Source organism: Natator depressus, chromosome 12 (genome assembly GCF_965152275.1).
Source record: "Natator depressus isolate rNatDep1 chromosome 12, rNatDep2.hap1, whole genome shotgun sequence".
NCBI lineage: Eukaryota > Metazoa > Chordata > Testudines > Cheloniidae > Natator > Natator depressus.
The window spans coordinates 38,029,700-38,049,533 of record NC_134245.1 but is presented as its reverse complement, the minus strand read 5'-3'; the positions used below and the strand labels follow the sequence as shown (position 1 = coordinate 38,049,533).

The 19,834-nt window shown below is 42.6% G+C and overlaps 1 protein-coding gene across 3 annotated transcripts in view; it reads right to left on the bottom strand.

Moving 5' to 3' along the window:
- Positions 1-19,834, bottom strand: part of BANP (BTG3 associated nuclear protein) — a 265,439-nt gene that overhangs the window by 183,789 nt on the left and 61,816 nt on the right. The gene's annotated exons all lie outside the window — the stretch shown is intronic.

The following is a 19,834-nucleotide window of genomic DNA, read 5'->3' as shown; positions in this document are numbered from 1 at the left end:
GTAGTGAGGCGAAAGCACAATGATTTGGATTTTAAGCCACTATACTCCTTGTATGGCCACTAAACATGCTTTTGTTGAAAAAGTGCTGTATATCTCGGTGCACACACAGACTTATACAGACACCATGTACAATTACCATGATTAACCTTATAAACAAGAAGCTGCCAAATTGTGTCTATTATGTTATCCTTTAGGAACTAAATAGCTATTCCGCTTCAACAATTGCTGGGGACAATAGTCTCTCTGGGAAGGAAACTGGGTCACAGCAAAACCAAAACCAAACAAAAAAAGCTAGAAAGAGGCTCTATCTGCAAGCACTTAACCCAGGGTTAATAATCCAGACACAGATTTATTAACCCTTTGGAACTGGCTAATTTAGCAGTGTGGGGAGGCTACATCTGGTTTCAGAATAACAGTAGGCAGCTCCCCATCTAGTGCCAGCAAATACTGGGGGTAGATACAGAACATGGAAACAGGAACCTTTCATCTACTAGTTCAAAGACACTGGTATTACTCATTGAATTTGACATGGGTCCTAAATATGAAGGAGTTTACAATTCTTAATGCATTCTACCATTCCTGAGGAGCGGAGCTGTTGAGGGCAATCCATGTCCGGAGGATGAGGCCGTCCTTTACGTAACCTGGTTCCTGTCCATTCAGAACCTCAAAAATAACTTGATCGAGATCTTAAATTTAGATCAGTATCCTACAGGGCAGCCACCAGAGTGGCTGATGGGCTCTTGGCAATGCATGTTGCTGAGGTAGGCTGCTGTACTTTATACCAGATGAAGTTTATTCTGGGCTGATGTTTTCAAGCCCAAGCAATTACCTATTTGGGAGATAAAGGAGTTTATGATTTAGGCCACTTTACCAATCTGCAAACATAATGACTTTTTAAAGAGACAGCAGTTACACACCAGTGCCTCAATCCTGCAAGTTGCTCCACACCGGAGGCCCCCTTGCATGGAGTTTCACTGAAATCCATGGGACACTACACAGGCACAAGAGTGTGCCTTCATAGATCAGTTTGTGGAATCAAGCCCCTTTACAAACACTCCTCCATCCTCCCAGATGCTATCGCTTTTTTATTAAAATAAACAAATCACAATACCACAGCATTCTGAACAGCTATCTACAGAACCATTCTCAACAAGGATTCAATTCTGCACTTGCAAGAGGGAAAAAAAATGAAAAATCTAGAAGAGAACAGGACCTTCAGATCAAGGTTTTCAGGGACAACATGAAGAAGTCTGCACAATACCTAGAAAACTACCAACAAGCTCTACACCAGGTCAAAAGATTGAAAAAAATGGGTTTGTTTAGTCTGGAGAAGAGAAGACTGAGAAGGGACATGATAACAATTTTTAGGTACATAAAATGTTATTACAAGGAGAAGGGAGAAATACTGTTCTCTTTAACCTCTGAGGATAGGACAAGGAGCAATGAGTGTAAATTGCAGCAAGGGCAGTTTAGGTTGGACATTAGGAAAAACTTCCTGTCAGGGTGGTTCAGCACTGGAATAAATTGCCTAGGGAAGTTCTGGAATCTCCATCATTGGAGATTTTTAAGAGCAGGTTAGACAAACATCTGTCAGAGAGGGTCTAGATAATACTTATTCCTGCCTTGGGTGCAGGGAACTGGACTAGAAGACCTCATGAGGTCCCTTCCAGTCCTACAATTCTATGAAAATCCTGGGCACAGCCAGCCTTAGGAGATCTGAAAGAGGAAAATTTTATTATAAGGTTCTCTGTAATTTCTTCTTGCTCCCTCTCATCTCTAGGCAGTCCTCTTAAAATTGTTCCTCTTCCATAGTTAAGAAGGAAGCAGAATAAACAGACTAAATATTCGGTGCAGAAATTGACAGAGCTTTTCAGAAGCTGCACATTCATCAATGAAGACAAATAATAATGTGACGTTTATTCCTGTGTTAATATAGAAAGATCAACTAGCAATAGGAAGAATGAGACAACTCTTCCTATCAATGCTGCCAGCATATACACTTCTGGGGACAGATTAGGGAGTTGAGGGAGTATGGAAAAAAAATACTCATAGCTATTTTTGGGTGCTCTGAATACAATAAAAATGTCCTTCAAAAAATAAATACATTGTCTGTAGGTAAATACATATTTATGGATTGGGGAAAAAAACCAAAACAATTTACCAAGTCAACAATCCATGACACCTCCCAACAAAATATTATTTATATAAGTAATGAACATGAAAATTAATGATTTTCAAGTAATATAATTATTTTCAAATATTTATATTTTAGTCTCTGACTTTAAAAAAAGAACACACACACAAAAGAACCTTGTACACTTTGCAAAGGAAGGTTCCTGCCAAAGGTAATTCTTAACTCGGAAAATGTATGACTCATCCATCAGTCTCAGCTGTTGTTTTTTCTTGGACAATCACCTTTCAGTCATACAGAATGCACACAATAAAAGAAGATAACTTTTGGTACCCCCAAAACCAATGTTTCTCCCCTTCCCAGATTAGTTTTCTAATTAGGAGAGAAAAATAAAACAGTAGAAACCAACTGACATTTCGTCTCCCATAAGGTACAAGATCAAAAGTTTCTCCAGATGGATGGAAATGAGTTACGGAAAAACTGAGACAGGAACATTTCAGACATGCAGTTTCTCTTCTTGCATCCTTAGACACACTTATATAATCTGATGAGATATTTATAGCACAACTCCAACTGGTAAGGAAAGTAGGATGGGCGGAGGGGGACTTACAGAGCTTCATGTTTTGACAGACTCTTTGAGCCTACTCTGCATGTACAATCCCACATATGCATGCACAAATCAGAGAACTGCACCCACAAGCAGACAAATAAGTAAGGTACAAGACAACATTTTTAAAATTTAACTTTCTTTATCCACATCTTTTTTCTTTCGCTGGTACCCGAGTGCATCTTTAAGAAGAATATCTGTTCTTACAGATCTTTTCACTTCTTCTGATCAGCAGATTACTGGGGTTTTTTTCATCTTGGTCAACATTGCTTTCATTCACAGGGTCCTTCTACTCTAGGCTGATCTTTGTGACAGGAATTGTAGGTGCACCTGAGATTTCCCAACTACCAGTGAGTGGGGAAATCCCTGACTTGGGGATTTGCATTACTGTATGGATGGATGCAAAGCAATGAACAAATTCAATTCTTTTTCTTTAAATCTGGTCCCGAAAGTCCCAGAGAGGAAAGATCATGAGAATGAATGCATCATGCACCAAGGTAAAGGAAAATATCAGGCTGATGTCTAGAAGATGAGGTATCAAAAGCTCCATATGGACAGACATTCAATAACTGATTCTTGTCATTTACATCTCTCATCCCCCGGCCACACCTGACTGTCATCCAGAACTATAATTTTATTCATAAAATGTAACAAGGGTTCAGTCACTGGAAATTATCTTTGGGTCCCTAGCATCTGGAGTATCACAGAATGCCGGACTTTATAAAGAGCATTTATGACTAGGTTCTTTACAGACAGAGGCCAAAGTACACCAGCCATCATCCCAGAGCGACTTATGTATTTAACAGATTTATGAAGGTGTAGGCAATTGATAGTACAAAAAGGTAAATAAAAAAACAGCATGTATTAAAACATAATGTAACATTTTAAGCATTCTGATATTTTCAGCTCAAATATATGTCAGAACCAGAGATTTTCCAAATTACAAAAGACATTTATGCAGAGTTTATGTACAAAGGCTGGTGTTACCTTTGAACCGGCTGACAAACACACAGAGATGATTTACTGATTTCAAGACAAATTTCACCAACCAATGAGGAAAACTGTTTAAACAAAGTCTGTTGTGGTTTATTGTTCTCTGAGGGATGCCATTTAACACGCTGTCATGGTCCACTGTAACCACTCATAAATGAAAATTTCAAAACGGTTACCTACTAAGCCATAGTAAGATAATTGTGCAAGGGACCCAAGGATCCTACTACCACCACCAAAAAAAAGGCTGGTTACTTAATGGAGTTTAAAATACCTGTGTGTCGATAACTATAACTGTCACACATTTTCTTTATTACTCCTGTTATTTTTAACACAACTGAAGTGCTTTGAAAATTAAATTTACAGCAATATGTGGTCTCCAAAGAACCCTGTGGCCTCAGCTCTTGAGTGGCGATATAGAGAAATAGAAAAAAAAAAAACAGTAGCTCTGGACAGTGTTACAATTGACAGAGGCAGAGTGTAAGAAAACTGGGCTATTTTAAAACAATCAGAAATTGTATTAACTCCTTTAACTATTAACATTCTACTGTTATGCACAGTCAGGTAAAGGGTACAAAAATAGAATAATATATACTACTAACTTGTAACTTAACGTGAACAAAACCTGTTTTTATATACATAAATGTAAAAATTAAAGTAATTAAATCTTTGACCCAAACATAAAAAGAAATGTATGGCCGTTAACCATCCCCTGAGCCTTAAGTTTCTGAGTTATGACCAGGTAATGCAGCCCATTGAAGATCATATGCCACTAGGGATCAGAAAGGTTGATCTCATCCTCACCAGCTTTCCCACTAAGGAAGAGGTATACATAATTCTTCATAGGAAAGGAGTTGGCCAGACTTACCTGGATTACAGATCAAGAGTACAGAATGGTATACTGGCTCCTGGTACTGGAATAGGAAATATATGATAAGAAGAGGGGAGGACACTGCAGAATGAAGGTAGACTTCCAAAAATTACAGTCCATATGGAAACAAAAAAGGCAAGAAAAGGAAGACAGGATAAGAGGGCAAATTTACAAACATATTCAGGTGCCTAAAGATACAGATAGCAGGTTAGGCACTTTTATGAATCCCACTAGGCACCTATCTGCTAAATGCTTTTGTAAATCTGGCCAAGATCAAGGATAACTTTGGGAGTGAAACAAGGACAGTGAAGAGGAACTTCTTTGAGTCACTGAGTGAGAGAAAAGAACGACTGACAAGAGAGACCAGCATAGAGGAGCATTCTAGGTTCACAGAATATTGGACTACCTTTGAGAAAGAAGATGTGCTTATATTTGCTAGTCTCCACCTAAAAATAGTATAGTTTTTATTGTGGTAGCACAGAATCATAGAAATGTAGGGCTGGAAGGAACCTCAAGAGATCATCTAGTCCAACCCTCTGCACTGAGAACCAAGTACACCTACACCATCTCTGACAGGTGTTTGTCTAACGTGTTAAAATCATCCAATGATAGGGATTCCGTGGAAGCCTATTCTAATGCTCAACTATCCTTATAGTTAGAAAGCTTTTCCTGATATCTAACCTAAATCTCCCTTGCTACATATTAAGCCCATTACTTCTTGTCCTACCTTCAGTGGACATGGAGAACAATTGTTTGCAGAGTTGTTATATCCTGGGCCCAAACACAGCTATGAGAGAGACAAGGTGGATGAGGTAATATCTTTTATTGGAACAACTTCTGTGGGTGAAAGAGGCACGCTTTCAAGCTGTTCAAAGACCTAAAGAAAAGGTCCGTGTAGCTCAAAAGCTTGTCTCTTTCACCAAGAGAAGTTGCTCCTATAAAAGATATTCCCTCACCCATCTTGTCTCTCTCATGGAGAACAACTGAGAACCATCTTCTTTGTAACAGCCCTTATCATATTTTCAGGTCCCTCCTCAGTCTACTTTTCTCAAAACTAGACATGCCCAGTTTTTTTAACCTTTTCTCATTTTGAATCTATAGCTATGAGCCCAACATATAACAAAAAGGCAGTTCCTGCGTCAAAGAGCTTCACGCGCAAGGAGTACAACAAACAGCAAGAACTAAAAGTGATCTGATGGGCATGCCACAAACCTATCAGCTGATTCACATAACCAAAATATCAACATAAATGCATATCATTTGCACAAGTAAAAAAAGTGAAGAAGCAAAAGGGTGGCTACACATTTTAGATTTCAAAAGTATCTGCAGTGTCAGACAGATACAACTAAACAGAATGTGATAGCAAAATTATTCAGGTAAGGAAACAAGGAATGAAACCGAAGCAGCAACACAGAACATATAAGTTATCATTCATCAAGAGTGTAGAAGAGAGAAAATGAAAAATTCCTGCACCAATTCTCAAGGTATCTTGAAATTACAGTTTACAATATTCATGGGAGACTTTAACTACCCAGACTTCTCCTGGGCAAAAAATACAGCCATGGTTCTAAGTAATGCAGACTTTATTATCTAAAAAGGACATACGCCTATCAAGGGACAAATTATCTTGGGTACTAATACTTACATAAATTTGATTACATCTGTGCTTATTTTTCAAAAATTATCCACAGATTTCCAGTGTCTCAGTGAATGGTACTGCATTAACTGGACAATTTTTATTCCTGTCATGCCATTAATATCCTCAATTTGAGGGCTTTTTAGCCAACATCTCTGTTATCGTCAGAGGGAGCCATTGTATTCAGAAAAACACCAAGGAGAGAAGAAATAAGAAAAGTCAACAGTTGCACAACCTGAGCCCACTACATCCAGAGTGTAATTTTAAATATGTTCCTTCAAAACTGTTTAATGAGGCTTCTCTGGATTAAGGTAATACACAAAAGGCCCAATGAATACTGTACTTGCTTTAAACATTATGTTCACATTGGTATATATTTTTATATATTCTATTTTTAGAAGGATATTTTTACTCCTAGATCAAAGATTTGTGTAAAGCTTCAATACTACTTAGTGACTCATTAGTATAATTACATGCCAGGCGGTTTTAATGTCTGCTGCACAGCTCACCATGCAACTGACTTACCCAGGGAAAAACAATTTTATACAGTAGTCTTTGAAGGAAAGCACCAGGAAAAGTGCAGCAATTGAAGACAGAGTGTGAGAATGAAGATGGAATAACAAATATGTGCAGTATTTAGAAAGACAATTTAACCACATAAGTCCCGGATATTATTATAGGAAGGTACCTTATTTTTCATATTTAACCATGAACGTATCCACAGTTAGCACCATGATAATGCATCAACATCATTTTATAAAATGGTTAATTATGCTGCCATTCCAACACACATGCACACACACACCTACCTACCTCTTAAGGTACTCAGTTTTAAAACAAAAATAACTTTTTAGAGAAGTTATGTGCAGTTTTCCTGTCAGTTTCTCATACTTCACCCTTCAGTATGGAACAAAGAGAGTGGGATAAAGATGTATGAAAACGCACAGTGCTACAGAAAGGAAAAAGTCTATTTAGAAAGTGTTTCAGATTCCAAATAATCTGTGTTTTACATTTGGTAGTGTATCATTAAAATGGCATCAACTGCCAACTAAAGCATATGGCACTACACCAATCTCTTGTACAGACCTTGCTGAAGTTGTGCTGTCTCACCCTATTCATTAAAGTTCTGAATCCACTTCTCCCAAAGAAATTAAATGAAATCCACCAAAGACACCGTCTTTGGCCATATTACTACTTCCTTTTTTTAAGAAACCTAATCTTTAAATATTACTTTAATTAAATTACGAGATCAGACCATTCGTTTTCTGGCAGATATTTGTAATGGGTGACATATGTTATAGACACCTTACTCTGGTGTAATTCATAATTTGCACATTTATTTACAACTTGGACATTATGCACCTAATGCCCGCCAAAGAGGGATGAAAGTTAATCCCCTTCAGTCATGATTTGGTAACATGATCTCTTCTGATTCACTTTTTTTATGGTACCTTAGTTGCAAGTACCCTGATTTATACGATGAATTTCAAGGAAGGCTGCTTTTAAAAATTGGTTCTTAACCTGATTCTGCATTTTCATAAAGATGTTTGGCAACACATTCTAAACTCTCAATGATGGAAGCTCAAATTAATATATAAGGCTTTTCTGCCCCCTTCTGTTTATTATAAACTTAATATATTATAGCCCAATCAATACCCAGTGTATAACATATGCTCCCAAGATATGGTTGTATTGCTTTCAAATGTATATCACAATTTTTAGGGCTACATTATAATATTATCTTGAATAGTCACTCTTCTCCACTTTAGAAATACTCAAGGAAGCGATTTCTACTGATGATTTTACATAACAGGGATTGCAGCCACTATTCTAAATAGTTTATATTGCTGAGATAAAAATTACATTAACTAGGCTGAAGAACTTCCTCCTTCTATTTACTTGGACAGAGGGAGAAACAAATTAATAAATGAAGGGGATTGTCTTGAACTATTCTCCCAAGTCAGTCACATCTAACACCTGGCTAATGTAAGTGTTTAAACTCATGACTTGTTAACATTCACAGAATCCAATAATTGATGGGGGTACTAGGATTTACCCACAAATCCTCTAATCCAATCCTGTGCTTTTGTTTTTTAATCCAAGTATTTTATATCTCTACCAGGGTGGATAAAAATCAATCATTTTTTTAAAATAAAAAAACTGATTTTTTTTAATTTAAATCGGGGTTTTTTTAATAAAATGCTTTTGAGGAAAAAACCTATCTAAAGATAGTTTTAATTAAGATACATTATAGCTCAAAGATATCTCATGATGGAATAGGGATTATAAATTCTAATTCTACAGTATGAGACACTATATTCATGTAATTTTTAGGAAAAGTTTTATAAATGAGTTCCAATAGTTCATGGATTAGGGACCCAATCTTATGGGGTTCCACAGGCTTTTGTATAGATTATTTACGTTAATCTTTCTATCTACCCAATGGGCCTCAGTGCTCAGTCTAGAAGATACCATCAGAGATGCTTAGTTTTGCAGGTCTCGAACTGTGGATTTGTGTCTTCTGAGATAACATGCCTGTTAACAGCAAAAATGTTTTTAAATAAATAAATAATATATAGAAGTGAGAAACAACAGACCTCAACACTATTATCCCTCTGCAAATCTGTGTACAGAGTGTCAATCCCTTACCTCTCTCTAAAAGTGCAAAGTTTCAAAAAGTTCAATGAACAGAAGATTGTTGGGGGCAGAATAGATCTGGACAAGAAGAAGAAGTCTGGAGACAAATGTGAGAAGCGAGGGACATATGCTTGATTTGTTAAAATATTATATGTTTGCTGTTGAAGAAAAAAATCCAGAATACATAACATTGTTGTTTTAGTTAAATAAAACAATTTAAATGTCTGTCTGGTGATGTTCTCCTCCTAATACAGTGTGGCAAGAAAATCCTCCAAATATTAATGATTAACCTGTTGAACTGGAGATAGTTCACCTCCCAATGACTTCATAAATATCTGCTTCAACTACCTGTGGTAAATGAAATAACCAAATAATCATCCATTATTGATATAGCTGTAAAACTAATCTGAAAAGTTTTCAAAATAAATCACTGTTTAAAAATGCATAGTGTGTACCTTCTAAAAATGAAACCTACATCTATCTTTATCTGAGCTGTGAAGAATATGTATTAAGGTTATAAGAACCAACAAGAATGCACTTTTATACAGAAAACCATGATTAAATCAAGTCTTCCTGAGTAGTGACTTAAATCAAATGCACCCTGATCTCTACACTTCTACTGTATGTTCTTAGAAATCAGTCACACTACCAAACCTTTATTAATGAAAGCTGGAGGCACTTATTCTTGATTTTCATCCTCAGGCCACTTATAACCAAACTAGATTCATTTCTGAGAGGTCAAGATCAATTGTTTGTGTGTTTGTGTTCAGAACTCTGTTGTTTCTTGGTGCACTATTATAAATATCTGTGTGTTGCATTATAAAACAGACCTCTGCGCTTCTGTAAATTCCTTTATTTATCGTTAAGATTATTTTCTCAGATTTCTTTTTCCTTTAAAAAATAATAAAATCAGTCTAAGTCTAAAGCTTGAAGAGATTTTATTAAGTCGGGTTTATGTTAAGTTCATGTTACTGAAAAGTTTCACTGGACAGTATTAAATTTGATTTAAAAAAATTAAAGTAATATCTTCTTTTAAAAAGTAGGTTTTTGTTTTATACCTGATTAAAAGTCAAGCCCAAAATAAAAAATGTCAACTCCAATCTGTTCTTAGTTTTTAATCTTTCAAATGCTTGAAGCCATCATTAATAAACTGCCACCTGAATCATCCAACAACCATTCACAATATTTCATTAGAAACCATTTAACTAATAGCAATTGGCTTAGGAAATGTGAATCAACCCAGGTCAAATCTCAGTCAGGTCTCCTTCTCAAAATGTTTTGACAGATGCATTCAGCAACATATCTGTATAAATTATTGTATTCCTCTCTTAAATGCAGATGAAATATTGTTATTAAGTGACAGGTTTCAGAGTAGCAGCCGTGTTAGTCTGTATTTGCAAAAAGAAAAGGAGTACTTGTGGCACCTTAGAGATTAACCAATTTATTTGAGCATAAGCTTTCGTGAGCTACAGCTCACTTCATCGGATGCATCCGATGAAGTGAGCTGTAGCTCACGAAAGCTTATGCTCAAATAAATTGGTTAGTCTTTAAGGTGCCACAAGTACTCCTTTTCTTTTTGTTATTAAGTGGTTATTTTAATTGACCTTGTGAAACTCAACACTAAACATTTACATTGGAAGTTATATGTTTTCCTGGACTTGTGATATCCTGACACCTAATTACTGCATACTTGGCTCCTTAACATCTTAGTGCAACAATAGCAGAAAAGACAGTTACCTTTTCCATAACTGGTGTTCTTCGAGATGTGTTGCTCATGTCCATTCCATATTGTGTGTGTGCTCATCACATGCACCGGTGGCGGAAGTTTTTCCCTTAGCAGTATCTGTAGGGGACCGGCTCTGGCGCCCTCTAGAGTGATGCCCGCATGATGCGGTATAAGGGGCGCCGCCAGCTCCCCCACCCCCTGTTCCTTCTTGCCAGAAACTCCGAGAGTGGGGAAGGAGGGCAGGTCAGGGAATGGACATGAGCAACATATCTCCAAGTGCTTGCTCATGTCCATTCCATATTAGCTGACTCCCAAGCAGTACCCCTGGAGGCAGATAGGAGTTCACGGATGTGTAGATTGCAACACAGCTCAGCCGAACCCAGCATCGTCTCTGGCCCGCTGAGCGATGGCATAATGAGTGGTAAACGTGTGGACAGAGGACCACGTCGTGGCTCTACAGATGTCCTGGATAGGGATGTGCGCCAAGAAGGCTGCCAAGGATGTCTGAGCTCTAGTAAAGTAGGCTCTGACAATCAGCAGCTGCAGGACCCCCACGAGATCGTAACATGTCCATATGCAAGAGGTGAACAAGTTGGAAATACTCTGTGAGGACACCGGAAGGCCCTTCACCCTATCCACTGTGGCAATGAAGAGTTATGGAAAGACTTGGTACACTCTACGTAAAAAGCCAAGCCCCTTCGGACGTCCAGGGCATGCAGCCGCTTCTCTTCACTGGTCTTGTGCAGCTTAGGACAGAACACTGAGAGGAAGATGTTCTGGTTCATATGGAAAGTAGACACCACCTTCTGCGGAAGGCCAGGTGAGGCCTCAGCTGGACCTTGTCTTTGTAAAATACCATGTACGGCAGTTCTGAGGTCAAGGCTTTAATCTCAGAGACTCCCCTCACTGATGTCACCACCACCAGGACAGCAACCTTCCATGACGGGTGGGAAAGGGAGCAGGAGCCTAGCGGCTCAAAAGGCAGGCCTGTGAGCCTGGAGAGGACCAAGTTAAGATGCCACTGTGGGACAGGGTCCATACCTGCGAGAAGAGTCTCTCGAGGCCTCTCAAGAATCTGACCGTCATATAAGAAAACACCGTCTGCCCCTGGATCGGTAGGTGAAAAGTGGAGATGGCTGCAAGATGTTCTAATGGAAGAGTGTGCCAGACCATGGTTCCTCAAATGAAGCAGGTAGTCTAGGATAGACTGTATGGAAGAGCGCGAGGGAGAGATGCAATGCACGAACGTCCAGCAGGAAAACCTTAACCAGACTGACTTACCGGGCCAAGTGAACGAGAGCTTCCTGCTTCCCAGGAGGACCTGCTGGACCTCATCTGAGAAGCTCCGCTCCTCCAGGTTCAGCCAAGCAGCATCCACGCCAAGAGGTGGAGGGACACAAGGTTGGGGTGCAGGAGCCGCCCGTGGTCCTGTGACAACAGGTCCGGACGGTTGGGCAGGGGCCAGGGAGGGGCCACTGCCAGGCTCATGAACGTGCCGAGCCAGTGCTGGAAGGCCATGCCAGGGTGATCACGATAACCTATGTTTGGTCTCTCTTGATCTTTGCTAGGACCCTGCTGATGAGAGGAATCAGAGGGAACGCATACATCAAGTTCCCTGACCAAGACAGGAGAAAGGCATCGGAAAGGGAGTCCTTGCCCAGGCCTTGCCGTGAACAATCCTCTGGCACTTCCTGTTTAGCCTGGTAGCGAAAAGGTCAACATGGGGAGGTCCCCGCCTCTGGAAGATCATTCAGGCTACGTCGGGGTGGAGCGACCACTTGTGGTGAGAGAAGTCCCAGCTGAGCTGATCCGCTAGCGTGTTCTTGATGCCAGGGAGGTGACAAGCTTCCAGATGGACTTTGTGGCTGATGCAGAAGTCCCAGAGACAGAATGCCTCTTGGCAGAGAGTCGATGAATGTGCTCCCCCCTTGCCTGCTGATGTAGAACATCGAGGCCGTGTTGTCCATCAGGACTTTCACCACCTTGACCGACAGGTGAGGTAGGAAGACTCCGTATGTCAAGCAGATCGCCCTGAGTTCTTTGACATTTATGTGTAACATCATCTCCTCCGGGGACCGTATGCCCTGGGTCTGGAGGTCGCCGAGGTGCGCACCCCAGCCGAAGTCCAAGGCATCCGGTACCAACTCAATGGAGTAATGGGGGGGAAGGGGTGTCAAACGGAACCCCCTCTAGGATCGTCATGCAATCTGTCCACCATCGCAGTACCTTCGGGGGAATAGTAACGACCTTGTCCAGCTGATCTCTGGACTGGGAATAGACTGTTGCCAGCCATTGCTGCAGGGGCCACATCCAGAGCCTGGCATGGCAGACAACGTATGTGCATTCTGCCATGTGACCCAGCAGGTGCTGGGAAACCCTGGCTGTAGTTAGGGGGAAAGCGGAGACTTCCACGATGAGGTCCATCAATGTCTGAAACCCTTCTAGCAGCAGGAATGCTCTGGCACAGGTCAAGTTGAGCACTGCTCCAATGAACTCTATCCTTTGCACCGGAACTAACAGACTTTTTGTTGTTCACCAGTAGGCCCAGGAAGCGGCATGTGGCTTGCAGCACCGCGACATCCTCTTGGACCTGAGACCTGGAGTTGCCCTTGACTCGCCACTCATCGAGGTACGGGTAGATCTGAATATCCTGATACCTGAGGTAAGCAGCCACCATCGACATGCTCTTGGTAAACACTCTGGGTGCTGTCGCAAGGCCAAACGGGAGGACCGCAAACCGGAGGAAGCGTCTGTGACCTTGAAAGATCACTATGTGGAAGTATGTGTCCTTCAAGTCGAGGGCGGCATACCAGTCTCCCAGATCCAGGGAGGGGATGATAGAAGCCAAGGAGACCATGCAGAACTTTAGCTTCTTTAGATACTTGTTGAGGTCCCTCAGGTCCAGGATGGGCCACAGACCGCCCTTGGCCTTTGGGATTAAGTAGTACCGGGAATAGAACCCCTTGTTCCTGTACTGGAGAGGAACTTCTTCCACCGCACCCAATTGCAGCAACCCCTTTACCTCCTGTGCAAGGAGACTTTTGTGAGAAGGGTCCCTGAAGAGGAATGGGAAAGGGGGGTGGGAAGGGTGGGTAGAAGTAAACTGTAGGGTATAACCCTCTATCACAGTATTGAGGACCCAGCTGTCCATGCAGGGAAGAAAAAAGAGAAGAAAAGGCAGTTGGAGAACAGCGGGACAGACGGATCCAGAGTAAAGTCTGGTAGGTCGCCCTCAAGCACACCCTCAAAACGTTTGCTTGCCCCCCTGTTTATTGCGGGTCAAGCCCAACTGGGCAGCGAGAGGAGGCAGGTATCTCAGCCAGCGCTTGTAGCTCCTATTCTTCTTTGGGGGGAGGGGGGGGCTCCTGGCAGGGTTGACTCCTTTGTCCCTGAGATTGCTGCGGTTTGAACCACTTACGGGCTGGACTGGGAACATACAGCCCCAGAGTTTACAGGGTAGTGCAGGAGTCCTTAAGGCCATGCAGTTTACTGTCCTTCTGCTTTGCAAATAGGGCCTGGCCATCGAAGGGGAGGTCTTGCATCAATTGCTGAGCCTCTGTTGACAGACCCGAGAGGAGCAGCCAGGACGCCCTTCGCATGGAGATGGCCGAGGCCATGGTGTGAGCCGTGGAGCCTGCTGCGTCCAGGGCTGCTGGGAGGGTTGCTCTTGCTGCAGCCGTGCCCTCTTCAAGAATCGCCCGGAATTCCTTCTTGGACCCTTCAGGCAGTGAGACCTTGAATTTGGCCATAGACTGCCACATATTGTAGTCATAGCGGCCAAGGAGGGCTTGGTGTTGGTCACTCTCCACTGAAGGCTGGAAGACAAATACATTTTTCACCCAAACAGATCCAGTCTCTTTGAGTCTTTCTTCTTGGGTGTGGCCCCGGGTTGACCCTGCTTCTCCCTCTGGTTAATGGCCTCAACTACGAGGGAGTTTGGGGCTGGACAAGTATAGAGATACTCATGGCCTTTAGCTGGCACAAAATTTTTGCACTCACCCCTTTTTGAGATGAGTAGTAGCAAGGAGGGGGTTTTCCATAGGGCATTAATTATTTTCGATACCCCCTCGTGTAGGGGTTAAGCTACTCTAGCAGGTGCCATGGAGCAAAGAACGTCGAACAGTGAGTCCGACGACTGCCTGGAGCCCCAGGTTAGAGGCAACCCTCTTCAAAAGCTCCTGATGAGCCTTGGCGTCATCTTGCACAATTGGGTGAGGGGGACCCATAATCGGTTTATCCAGCGACGAGGTGGATGAAGCCAGCGCCGAGGAATCCACCACATCCCCTGGTGGTCCAACTGGCTGCTCCCCTAGGTCTTCCCAGGTGGGGCCTCCACCTCCGGAGGAGGACAGGATGCTGCAGCCGATGGCTTATCTGAGGCCCCCTCCACTGACCGGGTGGCCTCGGAAGGCTGGGTGAACCCCCAAGGATTCCAGGGATACCACACTGCCGGCCATTGGCCCAGAGGCCACGGGGTCAGGTGCAGTGCCAATGAGGTCGACAATACCACTTGTGCTGGGGCCTGTCCTGCTACCAGGGACTCCTGATCAGCACCAGAGTCATAAGCAGAGTGAACGCTGCGGAGTGACCATAACCAGCTGGCCTGGTGGCCCTCCTCAGTGCAGTGTCGGCCGCTGTGCCTCGATGCCAATCTGTCCGATTGGGATGAGTTCCTCCTGCAGAACCCTGGGGATCTTCGGCATTCAGCAGATCTGCGTTGATAGACCAGCAATCTATGCCTCACACTGCTTGACCTGTACCGAGATCTAGAGGGGGACCAGGAGTCAGAGCGGGCCAATCTTCAGTAAAATCTCCCCGATTGAGGGGATTCGCATCTCAGCGACAGGTGCCAGCGGGAGGGTGAGCGGTGATCCCATTCCGCCGATCGGTCACAGGACCAGTGCCAAGTTTCTCCGTCGACCCCCCGCAGTGTAGACCCCGCGGGTAACTCGACCTAAGCTACATTATTCACGTAGCTGGAGTTGCATAGCGTAGGTCGACTTACCACGGAAGTGTAGACATAGCCTGAGTCTGAGCATACAAGCTCTAATGGATTCAGCCATGGAGTTTCCTTGTCATGAGGTGGACAGACTCTAGATTGGGATGTTGGAGGCAGCCATGGTCCTGCAGCATCAAGGCCAGGACCAGGGACCGAGTCATAGGTGTGTCTGACAGGTCTAGAAGCGTTGTGAACCAGTGCTGACATGGCCATGCTGATGCTATCAAGATTATTGATGCTCCCTCTCATCGGACCTTCAGCAGGAACTTGTGAATGAGCAGGAAGGGCAGGAATGCATACAGCAGGTGCCCCTTCCAAGGGAGAAGAAAGGCATCTCTGAGAAAGCCCAGGCTATGATTCAGGAAGGAACAGAACTGTTGACACTTCCTGTTGCACCGTGTTGTGAACAGGTCTATCTGGGAAATCCCCACCTTTGGAAGATGTTGATTGCGACATCTGGGTGGAGGGACCACTCGTAGCCATGAAAGGACCTGTTGAGGTGACTGGCCAGTTCGTTCTGCAAGCCCGGAAGGTACAATTCCTCCAAATGTATGGAGTGGACAATGCAGAAGTCCCAAAGCTTGAGGGCTTCCTGACACAGGAGAGAGGAGTAAGCACACTCTGTCTGTTTATATAGAACACTGCTATGGTATTGTCCATCAAGACCAATACACATCTGCCCTGTAGATAAGTTCGAAACGTCTGGCAAGCAAGGCGAGCCACATGTAGCTCCCTGACATTGATGTGCAGCAAAAGTTCTGCCTGGGACCAGAGACCTTGGGTCCTGAGTCTTCCTAGGTGTGCCCCCCCATCCTATCGCTGACACATCTGTGACTAGGGACAGCGATGGTTGACGCCTGGAGAAGGGTATTCCCACACATACTGCTTGTGGGTTGAGCCGCCACCGGAGGGACTGGAGGAGTGAGTGTGACCAATTTGTCTAGGCGGTCTCAGTTTGGCCTGTACACCTAACTAGCCAAGACGGAAGGGCACGGAGTCACAGCCTGCCATGCTGGACCACATATATGCAAGTAGCCATATGTCCGAGCAGTTTCAGGCAGTTTCACACTGTAGTAGTGGGGAATCTTCTGAGAAATCTGTATGATGGCACCCATGGTGAGGAAGCGAGCTTCTGGGAGGAATGCCCCAGCCTGACCGGAGTCTAGGAGAGCTCCGATGAACTCTATCCTCTGAGTGGGAGTTATGGTTGACTTTTCCATGTTCAGAATGAGGCCAAGTCTGTAGAATGTCATCCGCACCAGGCTCATGTGGTCCTCCACCTGGGCCCGGGAGCGACCCTTGATTAGCCAGTCGTCTAGATACGGGAATACTTGCACTTGCCACTTCCGCAGGAAGGCTGCCATGACCGCTATGCACTTGGTGAACACCCGAGGAGCTGCCGAGAGGCCAAAGGGGAGGACTGTGAAGTGACAGTGGGTGTTGTTGACCACACTCCGCACTGAAGTTCTGGGCCTGGGGTCGGACGTCGCCTGTGCCGGCTGGGGACGAAGGGCTGATTCCATGAGGAATAGTTTCAGCCTAAAGTCCCTCTCCTTCTTGGTCCTGGGTCAGAAGTCTCTGCAGATCTTACACTTATCCGTTTGATGAGCTTCCCTCAAGCACTTCAGACAGGAGTCGTGTGGGTCTCCCTTTGGCATAGGCTTCAGACAGGACCCGCATGGTCTGAAACCCTGAGACCAAGGCATGCCCCGGTCCCCGGGAGGGGAAACGTGGGGCGGAACACCCCAACCGAAACTTGTCTAAACTAACTAAGACTATTTGAACTAACACACTAAGATTTTTAACTATTTACAGGTAATGAGAAAAAGTCCACTATGGGATCGCTGGCTGTTAGCAAGAGAGGAGCTGCTCCAATTACCTACTATCACTGGTGGCAAAAGAAACTGAAGAGGCGAAGGGTCAGCAGGGACCTATATACATCACCATGAAGGAGCAACTCCAGAGGACTCCACAGCCAACCGGACAGGTACCGCTGGGGAAAAACCTTCCGGTGACTGTGCATGTGGCGTGCATACACCTAGTTGGAATCAACACGAGCAATCCCTCGAGGAAGTGCAATCTACACTAATGATAAAACACACAGCATTTCAGTATTTGTTCAACAATTCGTAACACAAAAACTAAGTCTGAATTTATGAAGACTTCATATACCTAAAATAAAGGAAATGGAAAAGGTTAAATTCAGAAGTACCTGTATCCAGCTCTAATATTCAGAATCAGGATCTAACTCTAGTTTAGGAGAGTGCTTCTGTGCATCTTAAACTAGCACGAATGATAAAATATCAAAAACCAAACAGAAGAATTGGTCTAAAAGGTTTTCAGTGCAGAATTGTGCTGCATCTAAGTACAAAGAATGATACAGGTCCACCTCGTCTGGAGCATGAATACACACACGTGACACACAGCGTGGCTTGGCCAGCAAGGTAGGTAATCAATATAAATCAGTAACTCCATGATCCACCAAAGGAAGAATCAACATCAAACTTTTCATACATGTCTCTGAAGTGTTCGTGTGACAAATGAGGAAGTTTACTAACTAGACCAGAATTCATTCAGACTGAATCCAAGAGAAACTAAAATTCTACTATTCTGGGTGACATGGATATGGGGAAAGATACACAACTCGACTACTCTCAGCACTCCAGTCTTTGATTTGTTAACCAGCTTCAAAAAGACTAAATTAAAATAGTCCTTCCTTACATTCCAACAGCACTGTCAAATATGCGATCACCTTCCCAAGAATGACTGTGCTACTACTGCAGTGTCTTTGGATTTTCATCCATCCCTTTATTAGGAGCCACAGTATTTCCCCTGGCATGTAATATCACAGAAACAAATATACACTAAACTCCTCCAAGGAACAGCTGCAATTCTAAGGACAATCACTAACTTCCTTCTCTTCCAAAGTCATCTGAATAATGCTACTAACCTTCACCAGTCTAAATTGCACTGTATTTTTTAAAGGTTTAATTTTTTTTTAATATGAAAATTATTTTAAGGTGTACTTCGTTATGAAAAATACAATTTATTTTACAAGAACAAGTCATTCTCCATATAGTTTTGAAGGTTTTTCCCATTTTATTTTTGTAACATTCTGGAAACTTGGAGATCTATTTTTTCACACTGAAGATAGTCCTTTTCCATTTTGCAATACTGGTTTTATTCCCCCATTTTGCAAATAGACCTAAAATGAACATGATAGATTTTGTTCAGCGCAGATCATAGACCCAATCAACCAATCTTTTCCCATGCATTAACATCAGTGGGATGACTTGTGTGATTAAGAACTGTTCACATGAGGGTTGAACAATCATGCCGTTTCAGGAGCTGATTTTCATGTAAAAATCCCACTGATTTTTAAAAGGAACTCTGTGTAGGCTGGAGTTACAGATTTGGGCCCATCGCAATTAAGTTAAAATAGCTTTGTTTGTACACCAGTTTTGTTGACAGAGAACTGCAGAGGTCTGGGAGCTGCATTTCTTAGTTCACTGATTCTACTGGCGCCAGTCCAGCAAAGCACATAAGCATGTGTGTAAGGCTAGTTACTCCTATTGTAGTTGATAGAAAATATATTTTTTTCATATTATATATAGTTTAATTACTTTTTTCCCTAGGATTCTAGTTGTAGATTCTGTTTCTATAGACTGGACTTTTTCCCCCCATGTTTTGTTTTTTCTTAAAGACCTTCGATGCAGCAATTTATCTTACATTCTTTTATCTTATTCCTGAATTACAACTGTACTCTAATTCTGTTTTCTTGCTGCAATGCTTTGCAAATCCATTTAAATTAACCTCTCTCTTAACTTTTAATGTTCCATATCACTGGAATGCAAAACAACTTGAAAACAAAAAGAAACATTTGTCCAGAAATATAGTTCTTGAACTCCTTGAACTGGGGATATCCAAAGCCAAAAGGCATTCCAGTTGGCACACTGGAGATACATACTAGAAGAATAAATCCTATTAATCAAAACCTAACCCACCCTGTTGACAGATTTTACTTGATTAGAGGACAAACAACACCTCATATAAAAACAAATAAAAACAAGTTTGCATATCCCACCTAGTGGTGGAACTGTGTCATGCCGTTTTTGTTTTCTATTTAGCAACCTTAGTCAAATGCTACAAACACTGCTTTTTGGGAAAAAAAAAAATTAAGTTCACAGACGCTACCTACATGGTATGCTGGAGGATAGACTATGGAGAATAATTCCAT